At 41.7% G+C, this 14,229-nt stretch overlaps 1 long non-coding RNA gene across 1 annotated transcript; it reads left to right on the forward strand.

The window, feature by feature from the left end:
• Positions 1 to 329: 329 nt before the first annotated feature.
• Positions 330 to 13,985, forward strand: LOC122459997. The gene is made up of 3 exons (XR_006281002.1): positions 330 to 340; positions 12,499 to 12,503; positions 13,927 to 13,985. It is a non-coding gene; the product is annotated as an uncharacterized LOC122459997 (long non-coding RNA).
• Positions 13,986 to 14,229: the final 244 nt, after the last annotated feature.

Raw genomic sequence — 14,229 nt, forward strand, 5'->3', positions numbered from 1 at the left:
ATCACCGATGGATTGTAGTTTCCTCAGGAAGTCAGTGGTGTCTCGAAAATAGCTGGGAGTGCTGGTAGCATAGGGCCTGAGGAGGGAATCTACATAGCCAGACAATCCTGCTGTCAGGGTGCCAATGCCTGAGATGATGGGGCATCCAGGATTTCCAGATTTATGGATCTTAGGTAGCAGATAGAATACCCCATGTCGGGGTTCCCGGGGTGTGTCTGTGTGGATTTGTTCTTGTGCTTTTTCAGGGAGTTTCTTGAGCAAATGTGGTAGTTTCTTTTGGTAACCCTCAGTGGGATCAGAGGGTAATTGCTTGTAGAAAGTGGTGTCGGAGAGCTGCCTAGTAGCCTCTTGTTCATATTCCAACCTATTCATGATGACGACAGCACCTCCTTTGTCAGCCTTTTTGATTATGATGTCACAGTTGTTTCTGAGGCTGTGGATGGCATTGTGTTCTGCAGGCTGAGGTTATGGGGCAAGTGATGCTGCTTTTCCACAATTTCAGCCCGTGCACATCGGCGGAAGTGCTCTATGTAGAAGTCCAGTCTGTTATTTCGACCTTCAGGAGGAGTCCACCCAGAATCCTTCTTTTTGTAGCGTTGGTAGGAAGGTCCATGTGGGTTAATACATTGTTCAGAACTGTGTTGGAAATATTCCTTGAGTCGGAGACGTCAAGGAAAATAGGATTCTAGGTCACCACAGAACTTTATCATGTTCATTGGGGTGGAGGGGCAAAAGGAGAAGCCCAGAGATAGGACAGATTCTTCTACTGGGCTAAGAGTATAGTTGGACAGAGTAACAATAGTGCTGGGTGGGTTAAGGGAACCACTGTTGTGGTCTCTTGTGGCCTGTTATAGTTTCAAGAGTTTAGTGTCCTTTTTCTTTTGTAGAGAAGCAAAGTGTGTGTTGTAGATGGCTTGTCTACTTTTTGTAAAGTCCAGCCACGAGGAAGTTTGTGTGGAAGGTTGACTCTTTATGAGAGTATCCAGTTTTGAGAGCTCATTCTTAATCTTTCCCGGTTTGCTGTAGAGGATGTTGATCAGGTGGTTCCGCAGTTCCTTTGAGAATGTGTGGCACAATCTGTCAGCATAGTCTGTGTGGTATGTAGATTGTAATGGATTTTTTACCTTCAGTCCTTTTGGTATGATGTCCATTTGTTTGCATTTGCAGAGGAAGATGATATCTGTCTGTATCTGTATGAGTTTTTTCATGAAGTTGATAGATTTCCACTCCATATGGCTAAATTCAGTGCCTTGCATAATAATAGGTGTCAGAGTAGCAGCCGTGTTAGTCTGTATTCGCAAAAAAGAAAAGGAGTACTTATGGCACCTTAGAGACTAACAAAGTTATTCGAGCATAAGCTTTCGTGAGCTACAGCTCACTTCATAGGATGCATTCAGTGGTGTACATTGGTCAAACTGGACAGTCTCTATGTAAAAGAATAAATGGACACAAATCAGAGGTCAAGAATTGTAACATTCAAAAACCAGTCGGAAAACACTTCAATCTCTCTGGTCACATGATTACAGACCTGAGAGTGGCTATCCTTCATCAAAAAAACTTCATAAACAGACTCCAACGAGAGACTGCTGAATTGGAATTAATTTGAGAACTGGATACAATTAACTTAGGCTTGAATAGAGACTGGGAGTGGATGGGTCATTACATAAAATAAAACTATTTGCCTGTGTTATTTCTCCCCCCACCCCACACTCTACTGTTCCTCAGATGTTCTTGTTAACTGCTAGAAATGGCCCACCTTGATTTATCACCACAAAAGGTTTTCCTCCTTCCCCCTCCCCCCTCCTTCCTGCTGGTAATATCTCATCTTAAGTGATCACTCTCCTTACAGTGTGTATGATAAAACCCATTGTTTCATGTTCTCTGTGTGTGTATATAAATCTCCCCACTTTATTTTCCACCGAATGCATCCGATGAAGCGAGCTGTAGCTCACGAAAGCTTATTGTCGAATAAATTTGTTAGTCTCTAAGGTGCCGTAAGTACTCCTTTTTTCTTTTTTGCGAATACAGACTAACACGGCTGCTACTCTGAAAGCTGTGTGTGGAGTGCTGTCTTTTTCAGCTGCTGGCAGACGGAAGTTCCCTGTGATTCTGTAGAGTCTGTCATTGTTGTTTGTGTGGACATTAAGGTCTGGTTAAGGGGTGTCTAGTTGCCTTGAATTTTACTTTCTGCATTGGGGGAATAACTTGACTGACAAACCTTTATCCTTTTAACCAAAATTTTTGCTTCCAGAATAATATGTTCTTTTAGACAAATTCTCTGCTAATACTAATGGACACAGTGTAATTAGCTTAGAGTTTTGCTCGTATTAGTGAATCACACATCTGCCCTAACTTAGGCTGCATGTGGCTCATTAGATCTTTCATCTACCCCTCACAATAGATTCTGATACTGCAGAATGCAAACTTTTCTTTAAAAAAAAAAAAAGGGGGGGGTGTTGGGGAAGGGGTCAGATTCTGTGGCCATTGAACTCAACAGATTCCCATTGACTTCTCTGGACTTTGGATCAGGCCCTAAAGTTTTAGCTATCTGTGTAGCTTTAAAGGCTATCTAAGACAACCTAGAACAAGAATTATGGGTGAAATGATGCCACCCGTAGTCATGCAATTAGTAAATTCTACTTATAAATAGTCCCAGAGCTTCTGTAAAAATATAGAAAATGGGATATACTGGGTTAATCCAAAGGTGAAGATGTATGTGTTACAAAGGTGAGGATGATTTAATGTTCTAAAATGTAAACTTACTATTTGTGCCTCATGGAGGGGAAAGATGGACATTTTAATAAGAACTTTAAGTAGGAGTGAGTGGGATGGTCCATACAGGCAGCAGCATGATAAAATTCATGGGGAAGGGAGTATGTGAAGGAGAAGAATGGGGTATCAAGACCAGCTACTTTTCTAAAGAATGTTATAGCTCAGATACACTTGATGCAGAAATCACTGGGTGAATTGTATGGCCTGTGTTATGGAGGATGTCAGCTGGGATGAACATGCTGGTCCCTTCTGGCTTTTAAAATGTATGAATCTATAAAGACTAAGAACATAAGAACGGTCATAAGAATGGCTTCTGGCAAACAGAGGCTATGGACACCATCCCTGCCCAACCTGGCTAATAGCCATTGTTGTACCTATCATCCATCAATTTATCTAGTTCTTTTTTGAACCCTGTTATAGTCTTAGCCTTCACAACATAGCCTTCCAAGGGAAGCAGTGGGGGGCAAAAGACATATCTGGCTTTAAGATTAAACTCGATAAGTTTATGGAAGAGATGGTATGATGGGATAACATGATTTTGGTAATTAATTGATCTTTAAATACTCATGGTAAATAGGCCCAATGGCCTGTGATGGGATGTTAGATGGGATGGGATCTGAGTTACTATAGAAAATCTTTCCTGAGTATCTGGCTGGTGAATCTTGCCCATATGCTCAGGGTTTAGCTGATTGTCATATTTGGGGTCGGGAAGGAATTTTCCTCCAGGGCAGATTGGAAAAGGCCCTGGAGGTTTTTCGCCTTCCTCTGTAGCATAGGGCACGGGTCACTTCCTTAAGGATTCTCTGCTCCTTGAAGTCTTTAAACCACAATTTGAGGACTTCAATAGCTCAGACTTAGGTGAGAGGTTTTTCGCAGGAGTGGGTGGGTGAGATTCTGTGGCCTGCGTTGTGCAGGAGGTCAGACTAGATGATCATAATGATCCCTTCTGACCTTAGTATCTATGAATCTAACATCCTCTGGCAAAAGTTCCACAGGTTGACTCTGCATTTTGTGAAGAAATACTTCCTTTTGTTGGTTTTAAACCTGCTGCCTATTATTTTCATTTAGTTACCCCAAGTTCTTGTTATGAGAAGTAATAAATAATACTTCATTATTTACTTTCTCTACACCAGTCATGATTTTATAGACTTCAATCATATCCCCCCTTAGTCATCTCTTTTCCAAGATGAAAAGTTCCAGTTTTATTAATCTCCTAATTGTTGTTGCCCTTTTCTTAATCTTTTCCAATTCCAATACATCTTTTTTGAGATGGAGCGACTACATCTGCATGCAGTATTCAAGATGTGGGCATACTATGGATTTATATAGAGGCAATAAGATATTTTCTGTCTTATTATCTATCCCTTTCTTAATTGCCAACATTCTGTTTACTTTTTTGACTGCCGATGCACATTGAGTAGATGTTTTCAGAAAACTATCCACAATGACTCAAAGATCTCTCAAGTGGTCACAGCTAATTTAGACATTTTATATGTATAGTTGGAATTATGTTTTCAAATATGCATTACTTTGCATTTATCAATATTTAATTTCATCTGCCATTTTGTTGCCCACTCACCCAGTTTTGAAAGATCCTTTTGTAGCTCTTCACTGTCTGCCTGGGACTTAACTATCTTTAGTAGTGTTGTATCATCTGCAGATTTTGCCACCTCACTGTTTACCCCTTTTTCCAGATCATTTATTAATATGTTGAATAGAACGGATCCCAGTACAGACCCCTGCAGGACTAGTGTCATTGTCAGAGTGAAGTATTCAGCGAGACACACAAGATAGGAAATAGGAAGGGGGTTTTTTTGGTTACTGATCGGTAGGTATAACTTTATCATAGTTCATATGCAATGTCTGCAATTCCTTTTTATTCCTGTTTCTCAGTGGTGGGCCTTAGCCGTGGTGCTGGGCTGGTGGTAAGGAATGGTTGTGGTTCCTTGGAGCGGACTGGTGCATCGTCTTTTCTGAAACTCATAGCCAGATCGTGCACTATGATGTCCAAGAGGCTTTTCTCTTTATGAATAGCACCCCGGTGACACTTGATATAGGAGCTGCATCAGCAGACGAAGTCTAACTGAGTCATGGCTGAGAAACCAGAGGAACCTGGTACAGAACAGTGACTCTAGTCAATTTTTCCATTTTATGACTTTTTTCTCCCAAATTATATTTGAGAGCCAGGTTTGTTAGACAGCAATGTATTATAGAAAACTAGGGATTGTAGAGCTCAATGGAATATTTGTCCTCTAACACCCCCTCCTCCTCTCCCCCCAACCCCCCCAGCCCAGTGATCAGGGTGAAAAACCAAAATGATATGCTTGGACTGGTAGTCTTTCTGTTTAATTAGTTGGATTTTGTAGAAAACTTCAGAAGAAATATATGGATATGGAGATGGATGGACAGATAGATATAAATTGCGAGAAACACTTTATTCACTTACAAACACAGGCCTGTTGGCCAGGACAAGCGGACAAATGAATGACAGATGCATGGAATGGTTTAAAGGTCAAGCTGCAACTTTATTAATTATACCTTGGGGAAAGTGTACTCCTGTCCGGCTCTCGCCCTCCAGCTTTCATGCACCAGGCATTTAGTTGGTTCCCATGCAGGTGACAGAGCCACAAGTCTGGGTTGGGGGAACTTCAGTCCTCAATTACTTCAACTCATCTCCTATATGAGTGCAAGGTTCAACTGTACAATGCCAGGTGTCATTTTACCTCTGGGAGGCTTTTTTGCCTTTCTCCACACTGGCCACAAGTTGCAAAAGTCACTAATCATAACATTTGCTGAAACTAAATTCCTATTGTTTCTAACCCAACTGTACCTCTAGGAGGATGTGATGAAGGCAAAATAAATCTACTGGACTACAAGTCAATTTGGTCCAGTGGGCAACACTTCCTTCTTGACCCCTAAAACTCATGATTGGTCAGACCCACAGTATCCTAAATGGCAAGTTTCCAATCTACCATTAAGGAGAAGGAGGATGGGAAACCCAACTGGAGAGTAAGAAGCTATTGAAAAATCCAGATTAATTTAAATAGCCAAATGGGGGTGGGCACAGCAGCCAGTCAGTGTGCCCCATCCCTGTTTGCCCAGGTTGTGGCCAAGCAGAGAACCAAAGGTGGGAGAGAATCCCCCTTCACTGCATGCAATCATTTTGGACTTCTCTCATTTCCTGCTGTACAAAGAACCTCCATCAATAAAAGTAGTAAGAGGGTATTTTTGACATTCCTGTAATTCACATGGCTAAATTAGGGGCTGATCCTGAACTATCTGAAATAAAGTTGAGTTTTTTCACTGATTGAAATAGGAGTAGGAGCAGCCATTTAGTTCTTGCAGTTCAGGCCCAGTCTGTGCAAACAGAATTCCTAGTGGAATCCAGATAGAGTAGGAATCTAAATCTGAATTCTCTTCAGGAAAAAGTCCATTAAAATTCACAAAACTCATATTAGTATTGTTTCCCTCTACCTTAACACAACTTCCTCTCACTTTGGGCAGCCAGCTGGTTGTACGTCAGGAGAAAGTCCTTGCACTTAAAGCAGACCTCCTTCAAAAGTAATTCAAAGTTTTCATTAAATAAAAAAAATAATAATAATAAAAAAGGGCTGTTCCTAAAGTTTAACAAGTTGCCCAGGTTAGTAAAGTGTGGGTTGTTGTTTTTTTGTTTGTTTGTTTTTGGTTCCTTTTTCATTATGTACCATACTGGTGGTGATTCCTGCCTCACAATGAGAGACAAACTGTAATAGATTCCATGCAGGGCAAAGAAGTCACAAACATCACGGCAGAAAGGAAAAAGACTTCTGAGGTGAAATGAAACTTTTTTTTTTGGTCAGAATAGGTTCAGCAAGTGGTCCAAGCTCCCCTATACAATGATACACATTGGAACAATTTTTCTATATAATACCCACCTCACAGATGGAATGTACAAACATCCTTATTTTCAGAGGTAGCTAAATAGCTTGAGCATTGCTAGGTTTTTTTTTTTTTAAAAAAAACAAAACCTCTTACACTGAAAGTGATTTTAATCTTTTAAAGCCAATATTCAGTCCAAGACCTAGTCTAACTATCTAAATTGGTATTCAGTTTGTAAATTTGTTCTCATAACTCAGTGAAGTTTCAATGAGTTTAGCTAGTAAATTCTAGTTAATTGGATGGCTTAAATAATAGTTCTTTCAGTTATGCCAAAGAAGACTTCTAAGCTTCTGCAGAAACTACTGTATAATTCAGGATGCAGGTGAGCTCTCCTTTCTGGGCTGCTTTACCACAATTGAAGCTCTGTTTCATTAGAAAACAGAGGTGTCTGGCTCTACACTCTTTGTTTTTAAGAATATTAGGATCTTGAGATTTATTTTTCAGGACTTAAAGGGTGATATGAAATTGACACATGGAAGTATTTGCAAAATAATATTTTAAAAAGTGATACTTAAAACTTATGGATACACCACCTGTGCAGCACTGGGAACTTTGAACAGCACGTTTTGGTATGCTTTAGAACCATATCTCCTCTTCCATGCCTCCTTTTGTTTTTATGTACATCAAAATTTTGGTATCTTTATCTGTTTCTATGATTTACACAACAGCAAAGAGATAGTAATCAGATTATTTAAGCACATTGGCTTTATTCCTACTGTTACCTCAGCCAGATATCAAATGAAATATTTAAATCCAAGACACCCTTAGAAACCTTGACAGTCCCCTTCCCCCACCCCCCACCACACTTTACAGTCAACCCCCTGCATTGGTATTCCATTTCTTAATGAAACATTTCAACTCCATAGATGTAATTCATGTACTTCCTTATAATCCATGGAAGTCAGTCTTGCCATCCTAAAGTCCAGAACTGACAGGGCTTGGTTCTGGGGCCGGTTTTGTTCAACATCTTTATTAATGATCTGGACGTTGGGATAGATTGCACCCTCAGCAAGTTTGCAGATGACACTATTCTGGGAAAACAGATAGATACGCTGGAGGATAGGGATAGTGTCCAGTGTGACCTAGACAAATTGGAGGATTAGACCAAAATAAATCTGAGATTCAACAAGAACAAGTGTAGAGTCCTGCACTTAAGACAGAAGAATCCCATGTACTGCTACAGGCTGGGGACCGACTGGCTAAGCAGCAGTTCTGCAGAAAAGGACCTGGGGATTACAGTGGATGAGAAGCTGGATATGAGTCAGCAGTGTGCCCTTGTTGCCAAGAAGGCTAATGGCATATTGACATTAGTAGGAGCATTGCCAGGAGATAGAAGTGAATAATCACTTCCCTCTATTCGGCATTAGTGAAGCCACATCTGGAGTATTGCATCCAGTTTTGGGCCCCACACTACAGAAAGGATGGGTACAAATTCGAGAGAGTCCAGTGGAGGAAAATTAAAATGATCAGTGGGCTGGGGCATATAACTTATGAGGAGAGGCTGAGGGAACTGGCCTTCTTTAGTCTGCAGAAGAGGAGAATGAGGGGGGATCAGATAGCAGCCTTCAACTACCTGAAGAGGATTTCCAAAGAGGATGGAGCTTGGCTGTTCTCAGTGGCGGCAGATGACAGAACAAGGAGCAGTGGTCTCAAGTTGCAGTGGGAGAGGTCTAGGTTGGATATTAGGAAACGCTATTTCATTAGTAGGGTGGTGAAGCACTGGATTTGGTTACCTAGGGAGGTAGTAGAATCTCCATTCTTAGAGGTTTTTAAGGTCCAGCTTGACAAAGCCCTGGCTGGGATGATTTAGTTGGTGTTGGCCCTGCTTTGAGCAGGGGATTGGACTAGATGACCTCCTGAGGTCTCTTCCAACCCTAATCTTCTATGATGCTATGATCCTGCTCTGGGATGCCCACGCTTACTTCCCATTGATTTTAAAGGGAGTATATGTGAGCATCTCCAGGCCTACAAGTTAATTTTTTGTGCCCCAGATACTAGTACCTGTGTGTAAAGTGTCAGTAAAATGGCAAGGGACAAGCCATTATCCAGCCCATTGTAGCACTAAAATATGCATTTGAATTTCAATCTGTTATCATATCATGCCAATATCACTCTTGTTTTATATAGACACACAAAGTCCACTTAAGGGTTATTTTAGTTTTAGAGATATTAAGTTGTCAGAAATATTCCATATATAAAATAGGTGCTACCACTGTAACTTATAGTATCTCTAACACTAAAATGAACTATAAATGCACCAACTGTGTGTGTGATTTAAAGCTTTTCATGTTTATTGGCATTTCCATGGCTGGAAGTGGGTTAAAATTGTTACAATCCAATAGCTTTTTGGTTGCCTATGTGAAATAGTTGGTGTATCTGTGCCACTCATTGGATTGAATAAGAACATCAGGAACTAATTGGCAAGTTGGTAGTTTTAAGAAAGAAGCCAAGAACTGAATGGTCATAAGGATTGACCTATCCTGGTGCATTAGTGTACAGAAATCAGCATTGATAGTATTGTGTGTGTGTGTGTGTGTGTGTGTGTGTGTGTGTGTGTGTGTGTGAGAAGTAATCTGTCCAGGACTGTCAAGCCAGCCCTTTTCATCATTACTTAAACTCACTCTTCAATACAGAAATTAAGAAACATGCACTGAAAAACTTTGAATGGACACATTCCCAAAACACAGAATGTATCTAATTGTATTTGGTTATACCTGAAATTTATGTGTAGCACAGTATTGATATGGGAGGAATGCAGGTGTACTATATAACATCAGCTAGTCGTCTATCCATACTCTTTGTTATGTACTGTATTTCAAGGGGAAAATCCATATCTGATATTCTTTGCCATTCTGTGTAAAAGCACCAGAGGGCAGCATAATAGATACAAAAATAACAAATCCGTGCCTCAATTTTTCTTAATTACTATTAGGAATTTTAATGCCACTGCCCCACCTCACCCCAGAAGCAAACACAAAGCATTAATACCTAAGCACACAACCCTGCAGAGACAAAAAAGCTTCTGCCTGATGACAGCAAATACTGCTCCAGCCCTTCCCATGATCCTTTCTCTCCATACCACACATGCAAACTTTTTTGCAGGATCCTTTCAAAAGCATGGTCATTACATTTGCTTTGCATTTACTAGGCTTGGTGCTGGCAGGTGTAGTTACAAACTGCAGCTTGAGTTCTTCATGCTCCAAATAGAGACCAACGCTGTGGTCTCAATGTTATATTGAGTTTATTCTAGAGTTTAAGAGTACTTGGACTCAAGATGGGGACAATACATTTGTATTTGTAAATATTGTAATATTTTAACTTGTATGGAAGGTAAAGCAGGGCAGATAGTTATTAGCCCTGCAGTAGCCGTGTTTTTGATCATTGGAGTGACAAACAGAGCAGATGAGTGGCAGGCCCTTATTACTTTCCCCTCCTTCTTACCAGCTAGCTAGCTGCCTAAGGTGCTTTAGAATTTCTGCTTGATTGGATGACACATACCTTTGGCAGCCTTTCTCCCAACTACTGCTTACAAGAGAAACGCACATGAAATGTGAAATGGTAGGATATCAAGTATTTAGTACATTAATAATATATTGTGTTGTCAACCTTCAGTGAAAACTAGAAGAAAATCGAATTCTGAATGTCCTCACTTCTGAGGAAGGCAATTTTTGAAACCAATAAAATCCCATATGTAAGTGGGAGAAAATCAGAACAATTCCTTCTTGTGTCTGAATAGGCAGTCAAAGAGTCACTAGATCAGAAAACTGTACATGGTTTATTAGGCAGCATGCCAGCAGCTGCTTCTTGCTTTTGGATCAACCATAAAAGGCAGTAATTTCTTGAGATGATCAATTATTAATTGTACTTTTATCCAGGAAAGGATTTTGTTCTAGAAGTGCAAGAGGGCAAATATTAGCTCCTTTTTAAAATTATCTTTTATTTTCACATTCTCACTAAACATTCCTGTATATGTTTGCTTTAGACAATATGTAACTTTGCATCTTAAATGCTTTCATTTCTATCGAGTTTGTAGCCAGTGACTTATGGAGTAGAAAGAACCAATTCTCATCTGGTATAAATTGGAGCGCCACCAAATAGATGAGGATCTGGTCTGCATGTTGAATATTAAATGGTGCACTGCAGATAATATCTTTGATCAAAGTGCCATTTTTAGAGGAATAAGAAGGATTTTCTGAACTAATGTCCCCTATTACAAGTGCTACTGAGGTGTCCATACCTAAATTTATTCCATCAGCTTCATTGAGTACTACAGTCACAGTGGACTTTGGGTCACTGTCTGCAAAAATATAATGAAACATTTCTTTAATAGCACTTGATATCAGAAACATTTTATGGAACTATTTATTCACTGCCCTGTATGAAATATAACACCAGTACATCCCTGATTACATTAACTTTACACCATACCCAATTCATTATAGCTGAAATTGCATGTAGAAAGGGCTACGTGCACAAAGTGTCATAGTATCTTAGTTGGGCTACAGGAGAGGTAGTGGCTCCTTTAAGAATCTCCCCCATGGGAGAGCACGAGCATAACTGTGGAGGGGAGAACATCATCTGAGCTAGCTGGCTAGTTGGGCTCAGGTCACATGGGAGGTATATCTGTTTTTAAAATAAGCTATCTGCTCAAGAATCTTATTGAACGGAGGCCTTAATGATCACCTGGAGCTATTTGTATCATTTACTTTGAACAATTTAGTAAACAGACTTAGCTCTTTCTTTCCAGTTTTTAGTTGCTCACTCACTGAGTTAGAGAAATATTTTCACCATCTCTACAATAGGGAAATGTTTAAAATATTTACCACTGTTACACTGATTCAGATACATCAGTATTAGTAAGTAACATTAGAATCACTTTTGCAGGCAGGGTTCCTGCCCAGTCAGGGCTGGCCTTACCATGAGCAGACGCCTTAGGTACCAGACTGGGGGGGCGCCACTAGGACCCAGAGTGTAGAAAATTGTGTCTGCTGCTGGTGCATATGTTTCTCTCTCATCTAGATGCACAGAGATGGTGGAGTGCTGTGCTGGACGAAGGAGGGCACAAGGGACATGGCAGGCAGGCAGGAGAAAAGGTGACAGGGAATAACAGAAAGCAGTAGGAGCTGCAGGGAAAGAGGAGGAAGAGCCTCTTATGGACCCCCAGGAGCCTGGACTGATTAACACCAGCTTCTCAGAGAGCTTCCTGTTTCCTGCTGCTTCCCTGAACCCAATCGAGGAGAACAGCCACTCAACTGAAGTAGTAGGAGTCAGTTAGGCCCTTAAGACCCTGATATCTTCCCTCACTCAAGCCCTGCCACCAGCCTGCTTATTTGTCCCCTTCAGTTGAGTGAGAGCCACTATAGGTGCCACAGAGCAGCAGTCATGAGTGAAAGAAGAAAACGCCCCTCTGGGACAGCATTCAGAAAAAGAATGCAAGCAAAGGAAGTTTTCTATCTAAGCCCTGGTCTACACGACAAGAGTAGGACGAATTTGCCACGTAAGGTCGATTTTTAAAATGAATGCATTTACACAACCAACCCTGTTCTGTCGACCTAATGGGCTCTTAAAATTGACTTCTGTACTCCTCCCTGGTGAGGGGAGTAGTGCTAAAATCTACCTTGCTGGGTCGAATTTGGGGTAGTGCAGACACAATACGATGGTATTGGCCTCTGGAACACCTGGGATCGCTCCCAATGTGACTGCTCTGGCAGCACTTTGTACTCCAATGCACTAGCCAGGTACACAGTAAAAGCCACAGGGAAATTTTGAATTTCATTTCCTGTTTGGTCAGTGTGGCGAGCTCAGCAGCACAGGTGACCATGCAGTCACAATAGCAAACGAGCTCCAGCATGGACCGAAAGGGAGACTCTGGATCTGATTGCTGTATGGGGAGAAGAATCTGTACAGGCCAAACTCTCTTCAAAAAGAAGAAATACTAATATGTATGCCAAAATCGCACAGGGCATGATGAAGAGGGGCTACAATAGGGACATACAGCAGTGCTGCATGAAAATCAAGGAACTCGGTCAAGCCTACCAAAAGACAAAGGAGGCAAATGGTCACTCCGGGTCAGAGCCCCATACGTGCAGCTTCTATGATCAGCTGCATGGCACTCTGGTGGGGGGGACCCTACTACTACCCCACCTCTGCAAAGGGGGAGTCTTGCGCAACATGGAGGAGGATTTTGTGGATGAGGAGGAGAATGCGCATCAGGCAAGCTGTGATTCCATTCTCCCCGGCAGCCAGAACCTTTTCGTCACCCTGGAGCCAATACCCTCCTAAGGTGAGATCCCCAATTCTGAAGCCAGAGAAGGCAGCTCTGATAAGTGCACATTTGTAACTACAATACAGGGTTTAAAAGCAATAGTGTTTAATGTTTGATTTCCCCCTGAAGAATTGGGATGCATTTGCGGCCAGTACAGCTAGTCTGTTAATGTGTCTGGGGATGGAGCGGGAATCCTCCAGGAACATCTCCATGAAGCTCTTCTGGCAGTACTCTGAAAGCCTTTGCAGAAGGTTTTTGGGGAGGGCTGCCTTATTTCGTCCTCCACGGTAGAACACTTTATCACACCAAGCCAGTAGCAAGTAGTCCAGAATCATTGCAGCACAAAGTATGGCAGTGAATGATCCTGGGTTTTGGTCGTATTCAAGCAACATTTGGTCTTTATCTTTCCGTGTTAGCTGCAGGAGAGTGATATCATTCATGGTCACCTGGTTGAAATAAGGAAATTTTTGTTAGGAAGCAGTAAAAGGACCCTGTTCATGCTGGGTTGTTTGCGCTTGGCTAAAAGGGATCATCCCAGAGAATAGCCACGTGGCAGGGAGAGGGGTGAAGGGATCATCCCAGAGAATAGCCATGCGATGGGAGTCGGGGGAGGTGTGTGCTGCACAACCACCCGAAAACCACAACCCCTCCTTTTAAATATGAAACCCAACCGGGATTGCTTGCTATGGGAACGGATGGTGCTACAATTTGAAACCATTCCCACATGTTATGAAGGCGTAAGAAGCCAATCCCACATACCAAAAGGCTTACCATGAATTCTGTTGCCCAGCTGTGTGTGATGGGTCACCATATGGGCAGGCGTTCAATATAAAAGGCAAAATGTGACCTTGTACCTAAAGCACATGTGCTGTCTGCTGTGAATTGCTTGATTCACTGTAAGAGTCTCCCTTTTGCTCTCAGAAATGTATCCTCTTAAATTTTACTCTCCCTTTCTATCTCCCTACCCCCAGGTGCAAATGTTTCTATGCTCCCCCTATCATCTTCGTCCCTGAGGTTATCTCAGATTAGACGGCAAAAAAAACCACACTCGTGATATGTTTTCTGACCTCATGCAGTCCTCCTACAATGATAGGGCACAGCTTAATGCATGGAGGCATTCAGTGGCAGAGGCCAGGAAAGCATTAAGTGCGAAGAGCAGAGGCAGGAGGTGATGCTGAGGCTAATGCGAGAGCAAACGGACATGATGAAGCATTTGTTGGAGCTGCAGGCAAGCCAACAGGAGGAATGACCCCTGCTGCCTCCATTGTATAACC

This window comes from Dermochelys coriacea, chromosome 4 (genome assembly GCF_009764565.3).
Source record: "Dermochelys coriacea isolate rDerCor1 chromosome 4, rDerCor1.pri.v4, whole genome shotgun sequence".
NCBI lineage: Eukaryota > Metazoa > Chordata > Testudines > Dermochelyidae > Dermochelys > Dermochelys coriacea.